This window comes from Gossypium hirsutum, chromosome A12, assembly GCF_007990345.1.
Source record: "Gossypium hirsutum isolate 1008001.06 chromosome A12, Gossypium_hirsutum_v2.1, whole genome shotgun sequence".
NCBI lineage: Eukaryota > Viridiplantae > Streptophyta > Magnoliopsida > Malvales > Malvaceae > Gossypium > Gossypium hirsutum.
The window spans coordinates 106,178,878-106,186,040 of NC_053435.1; the positions used below are offsets into that span (position 1 = coordinate 106,178,878).

General features: G+C 32.0%; 1 pseudogene; it reads left to right on the top strand.

Moving 5' to 3' along the window:
* The first annotated feature begins 1,942 nt into the window (after positions 1–1,942).
* Positions 1,943–6,496, top strand: LOC107929467 (transmembrane protein 120 homolog; annotated as a pseudogene).
* The last annotated feature ends 667 nt before the right edge of the window (positions 6,497–7,163 follow it).

Here is a 7,163-nt window from a genome sequence, read left to right on the forward strand (position 1 = left end):
TTGGGTGGGGATATAAGGTTATTGTCTCCAATATTTTTGGAATCACATCAATGATCAGATAATTAAATTATCGTTTTTTTTATCTAATCGATTTAATCAATTTTTTTAATCTGATTCAACTGGTTCATACCAATTTATGAATTAACAAATTTTATATCTCTTATCAAATCAATACCTCAATTGATTCTAATTCACTCGACTTATTTAATTCAATTATGAATAATAATTAAGTTTGACATGTTTCTACCTTTCATTTATTGCATTTATCCCAACTCAAAAATTAATAATAGCATCAAAATTGAAAATATATAAAATCTACCCCCAACAAAGCATTTGTTTGTATATATAAATATGAATTGGCAATTGGAAAACCTGGGAAAGTTCAGGTGATCCTTGCCCTTCTCTCAATTATACTTTTACCAAGAATAAGTAAAGAGATGGTCCAAATTTAAATTCATGTCAACAAAAACAATACAAAATATTTGTTTTTATCATCTATAAATTAATAAATACAAAAAAAAAGAGTTATATGTGCGATGTCGAACATTAAAATATTATAAATTAACATTATATTTATAAGATCATATATAAATTTTGATATATTAGAAAAATATTCTATAATTTAGTATACTTTCATTATTTTCTCGTATAATGTTTCCTATTGCATTTACGTGATCGGTCTAACAATACCGTTAATAGAAAAAAGGCCCCCACTCTCAGAAGGCTATGTTTCCGAAAAGACAACGAAAGCACAGGACGCCACTATTAGTGAACAATGATTCAATATGAAAAAAATTAGGAATTTTTTAAAGTTAAATCATGAATTTGTTTATGGAATTTGAATTTTGTTTTGTCCAAATTAGGCTTTGAATTTGATAATTGTTTTCATATTGTAGTTTTTTTTTTAAGTTCATACACCAATGCGAGAATAATTATTAAGTTCATGCCTCAATATGAAAAAAAATTACTAAATTCAAGGATTAATTTGAACCCAAAAAAGTTCAAGCCCTGTTGTGGAATTGTTGCATAGTATAAACCCTAATGTGAGAACAATTGTCAAGTTCAAGTACCAATATAAGAACAATTACCAAGTTTAGGGATTAACTTAGACAAAAAGGTATTCAAGCCCTAATGTGAAAACTAGGGGTGAGTATTTGATCGAGTCGAATTAAGTCAAAAAATTTCGAGTTAGTCGAATTGATGAATCCTATTGTAACAACCAAGTTTAATTTGAAAATTTTTGAATTGAATCGAATCAAGTTAAAAAATTTCGAGTCAAGTCGAGTTGAGTTAATGAATCCTATTATTGCTACTCAATATTGTGTTTATATGGACCGATTACTTAACTAGTAAATGAAATACAAAATTATTTAATTACATAAACAATATAATGATTAACTTAATGGATAAACATTTATCAAAACGACATAGTTTTGTCTTCTCTTATTTTGATAAGTCAAATTGTGCAATTCATATTCGAGTTAAGTAAAAAAATTAATTTTTTATTTGAGTTTATCCGAATAACTCGAACTATTTAATTCAAAATTTAAAATTTTTATTATATTTTTCGAATTAAATCAAATTTTGCTCACCCCTAAGAGTAAATAATTGTCTAATATAAGTCTCAGTACGGAAACAATTACTAAATTCTAGGTGTAACTTAAAAAAAATTAAACTGTAATATAAGAATAGTTAAGTTGAGACCCTAAATATTGGTTTAACTCAATAGAAAATTATTATAAAATTTGAATTTTTTATTATAAATTAATAATTTAAATTTTTTTAAATTATTATTTATTTATTTAGTTGAATAATTTGGTGTAAGAATACTTATTAATTCAGTTGTAAGTTGAAGCTTCAAATAGTGTAATTGGTAGATTAGAATTTTTTTGAAAAATTAAAAAATAGGAAGATAAAATTTTTAAAAATAAAAATATGAAGACGAATTCCAAATATTTAACGAGTTGAGGGATTTTAACAATATGAGATTAAGAGATTTATTATCTATCATAATTTATCTTCTGGTTTTTTTTCTATCGTCTCCCGCAATAAAAGCTTAAAGAGGAAAAAACAGAGAAGTGGGGAGTGATATCATAGTATAGTAGTGAGCAAAGCATCCAACTATTTATTCGTTTGTGTGTGTGTGTATATATATATTTGTTCTTTTACATTGAAAATCTGAGAAGAAAATAAGTTTTTAAAAAATGGAGAAGGTGGAGGAATTGGCGAGTAACGTGGAAGAAGAAGTAGGGGAAGTGCTGGAGCAAACGAGGGAGTTGCAAGAATCAGGCGCTTCGCTTTTATGGAGGCTATCCAATGAGGAGCAATCCCTTCGTCAAAGAGCTAATTCCCTCGAATCCTCTATTCGCCGCCTCCGTTCCTTGATCACTTCCGTACTCTCTCAAAAGCTTTTGGATCCCGAGCTCGCCGACAAGGTTAAAAGAAACTCCCTACATTGCTTGCACCTTCCTTTTTATTTTTTCATCTTTTAATAAAATTAATTAAATTTTGGATTTGAAACAGCTCGAAGAGGATTTAGAGAGAGCCAGATGCTTTGTAACCGATGGAGATGCCGCTGCTTTTCTTCCTGCCAAATATCAGGGTATTGTAATTTCTTTTTCTTTTTCTATTTTTTTTTTGTACTTTGAATGAAGTAATTTGAAGTTCCTGATGTTATGAATTTCTAATTGGGGATGACAGCAAAATTTTTGAAGACGTTTCTGGGACAATAAATGTGCGTGCATCTCGCAAAGACGTCCAGTTGAAAGTTAAAGAGGAATATAACAGCTACAGAGTAAGCATCATGCTCTTGGACTCTTTTTTTTTCTTTTTCTTTTTTAAAGAAATTCTTTTATTTGATTGTGTTTTGCTTGGCATTCGATATGTTCTTCAATTTCACAATCGCATGTCATTACCCCGATATGCACATGCAGGTGGATTTTACATTTCAGTCATCGCTTACCACTTTATATTTACACTTCAAATTTTAGTAGTAGCATTTCCTGGATTCATGGTTTCTTTATTGCTTTTTGAAGGGAAAAAACGTGGGAATATTTGAAATTTAAGTATTTCTACTTACTAAGTACTATTTCCTTCAACAGGAGAGGACTGCCTTTCTGTTTCTTCTCTTCCCATTAACTTTGCTTATTTTAAGATCTTGGATCTGGGAAGGATGCTTGTCTGCATTTCCAGTTCAGCTGTACCAGGTATTATACATGTTTTTCCTTAGGTTGTTGATTTGTTCTCGGGGATTTAGTTCATTTCTTGCATCTAATCCAAGTTCCTTTTTATTTTCTGTGATTTAATGCCAAGTGTATGCTTTGTCAGGCATGGTTGTTGTTCCTTTACACTGGTTTGGCTTTACGTGAGAACATATTGCGGTCAAATGGAAGTGATATTTGTCCATGGTAATTGCATATCATCTTCTTTCTGGAGTTTCCTCAGAGCAAAGCTTGTTTGCTTTCTAGTGTTGATTTTGTTTGTCAAAATGGGACTTTGTCATGAAAAATGTGATTGTGATATGCAGTACCTATGAGATTAAAATAACCTGGGAGGTGAGTTTAAGTTCAGGCAAATGGCAACTTGTGGCCAAGATTATATTTGAAGATAAGCTCATTTCCTAGCTATCAGATGGTTCTCTTTTTCCTGTTTCTCATTTAAGGGGACTAGTTTTGATGTAATGCTAGCTAAGGTACGATGCTTGAAAGATTTAAGCAATTGGTGTCATTGTTCTGGTTCATGTTTATGCACTGACACCAATCGTCCTACCATATCACATTTTCATTCTGGAGTAATCAAATTCATGTTGTAATTCTCTCCCATGCTTAGGTTAGTGAACTTGTGCTATTGTATAGGACCACTTGGATGAGATATTTGCTTTCTACAGAGTTCCTGCTTGTGTGTGAGTACCTGGGTGAATGGAGAAGTAGAAATTAGTAAGTAAAATGCATCAGGGAGAATAAGATGTCCTAAGATCATCACAGGAGAGTTTGAAGGTGAGAGGTCACCAGTATGGGGTGGGATATTCTTATTTGTTTGTGTTAGGACATGGATGGATGGTGCCTATTTCAATGTTAAATTTCTCCTTTGTTTACTTCATCAGAACTGATGTTATGTACTGGCTGTAACTTGTAACCATTTCTTGTGCTGTATATGGTTTATCTATATCTTACTCCTTGCTTGGTTGGAATCAAATATTTAGACCTTCAAGTAGGTAATTGGTTTTAGATCGATTGCTGTTAGTGCTTGGAACAGTCTCTTATTGCTCTTTCTGTAAACCTCTTGATTTATTGTCTTGGCTACATTGCATGATCTGTTTGTGAGAGTGTGTAGTCTTGCTAGTGATTGTGTACGTGCATTTTGCTTGGCTATATAAGCCCTTCTAGCTTGGGCTGAATTGCATTAATTACAACTTCAACATGTCAAAATCAGTGGGAAAGAGGTTTTATCCATGATGGTTTTATCTGGGTTATTTGAAGTTGTTTGAATCCACTCAGTAACTGGATCTAGCCATGAAGCCTCCAGTACCTTGTGGAATCTTCTTTATCAGTATGATTTTATGATTTTGTGGAAATTACTTATCTAGTCTAGATTTAATATGTTCTCAGTTTTGTGCGGATACATGTTTCTTGGATTGTGGCTTATGACAGCTTGGGAGTTAAATTTATTACCTATATTATGAAGTTCCCATGTGTTAGTTATCAATTCTAAAACTTCTAATGTTCATTTTTGGTTATTATCTGTAATTTGTGTTTGTGAATCATATTTTCCTGGTTAGTCTTGCAATTGAATTGTTGACTGTGACACGTTCCCAGGTGGATATACCATCACTATTGTGCCATGGCTATGGCCCTAGTTAGTATCACTTGGGAGGTTAAAGGACAGCCTAATTGTACTCAGAAGCAGGTCCTTCTTGTACTATTTTTCAGTAATTATATTTTGTGTCATCGATTAACGAACTGTTCGATCCTGTGCAGAGGGGTGTAGAACTTTTCTTTCAATGGGCTATGATGCAAGGGGTTGCCATGCTTCTTCAAAATAGATATCAGCGCCAAAGACTTTATACTCGTATTGCCCTAGGAAAGTTGCTATTGCTCTTTCTGCATCAAGAACATCTTTTTCCCCTTCATCAACATTAATTTTTTTTGCATACTAGTTATAACCTTGGTCTGAATGCCCTTTTGTTTTTACATCTTACAAAATCTTGGCCATGAGTAGTAGCTATTATGCCTCCATCAGATCCTTGCAATATGGAGAATTCTGGGTTCTAATCTTTAACATGGTTGATTTCAGGCTAAGAGAATGGATGTTGTCTGGGGAGAAACGGCTGGTGTAGATGGTCAGTTGTGGGTTTTATGTCCAATACTTTTCCTTATGCAGGTAATACAAGCAAACTTTTGACTAATTGGTAAGAATGTCTAGATGGGAAATTTTCCATTTTATGTAGTTCTACTAAAAGGGTCTAAAGCCTTCAGAAACTCACAAACTTAAAGTGTCCTTATGATTTCCATAAATTAATATGGTTCAAGTCAACAAATAAGTCGGTATTTTGAGTTGCATACCACTTTTAGACTAATAAGTAATCTGTTTAACTTATTTGAAGTGGCCATACAACTTTGAGGTGAAGTACGTTCTTGCCTTCTATGCATTTCATAAATTGATCAGTTTTCGATCAATCAAACCTTATCATATTCTCGTGTGCTTGTGAACATAATTTTAGGGTTTCGAGGCATATGTTGGAGTACTACTGCTCAAGACAGCATTTTTTTGGGTTGTTCCTGAATGGCAGGTAGTTTCACTTCTCAAAGCTTCTCTCTTCATTCATTTATGCTGTTAAAAAACACACATCAAAATCAGAAAACAAGTATTACTGCTGTATATATTCTAGAAAATAATGTAATCAGTGATAGAAAAATGTGGGTTTTGGCAGATAATTTTTGTGGCATACTTTTGGTTGTTATGGCTGTTGGGAACTTTATAAACACGGTACAGACACTCGTTGCCAAGTCAAGGTTTAAGGCAAAGATGAAAAAAACAAAGGGCAAGCAAGAGTTGTAGAGGGGGTGTTTGTAATTGTTAGCTCAATCCTAACATAGCGTTTATGATCTCATTTTGTTTCTAATGTTTTGCGGTGTCTTGAACATGTTTGTTTAAATGAGGCAATGGCCAGTTCACCTTTGTAAATGGAAACGGGCAATGCCTAGAACTCTCACTTAAATTTGCAAAAAGTCAAGAAGGGAATCTCAAATCTGGGAGCTTCCTGGATCCAAAAATGGTGAAGGTCAGTCCATATTTGTTGGCATTTCCTTTTTTTTTTTTTACCTTATTGGGCTTGAAGTTCTTCACCATTTTGTAACTCTATAGTTTATAAGATATTGCCAAGTCCAAGGATTGGCTTCTGTTTTGGGCACAAATAATTGGCTTGTAATGCAACTAATTTTCATGAGTTTTGTTAATGAGGATTTTAAGGGTATAAAATAAAACATTGATTATGTTTTAGGACTGGTTCAGAGTTTAGGCTAATGTATATATAAAATTGGTTGAAAAGTTGTCCAATCAATAAAAAGATCGATAAAAAAAAATGTGTCCAATGTATAAAATAATGTCATATCGTTATTACAATTTATCAAACCATGAAACAAAAACATTGCTTTGTATTGTTTTTTATTATTATTAAAAAAATTAGTGATGAAATTTGAAATTTTAATATTTTATCCTTTTCTATATGCTAAAAATTATACCATTAAGTCAAATCCATACTTTTTAGTAACTAAGTACTCTATTTAATTATCAAAATTATATATTTAGTAAATGTTTAACTAAACAATCCTATTCTATGGAATGAACAGAGATGACTCAGATTTTCAACAATTTCGCGCTTGGTCTGATTTTCAACAACTCTAATAGTTATATCACATGTTTGGAGTAAAAAAAAAAAAAAGTGGATTAAATATGTATTAATGTATAATTTAAATCGTGCTAAATTAATTCGAAATAAGTATAATTACTCGAAAAAGAGAAGCGTGAACTTTAATTTAATCCCATCTGTAAATATGGGTAATTGTAATCGTTTTATAGCAATTACTGGGTACCTTAAAAGGGTGGTGTTAATCATTAATTCACATGTCACTGTTCCATTATTAAATGTTGGATCCCCAGATTCA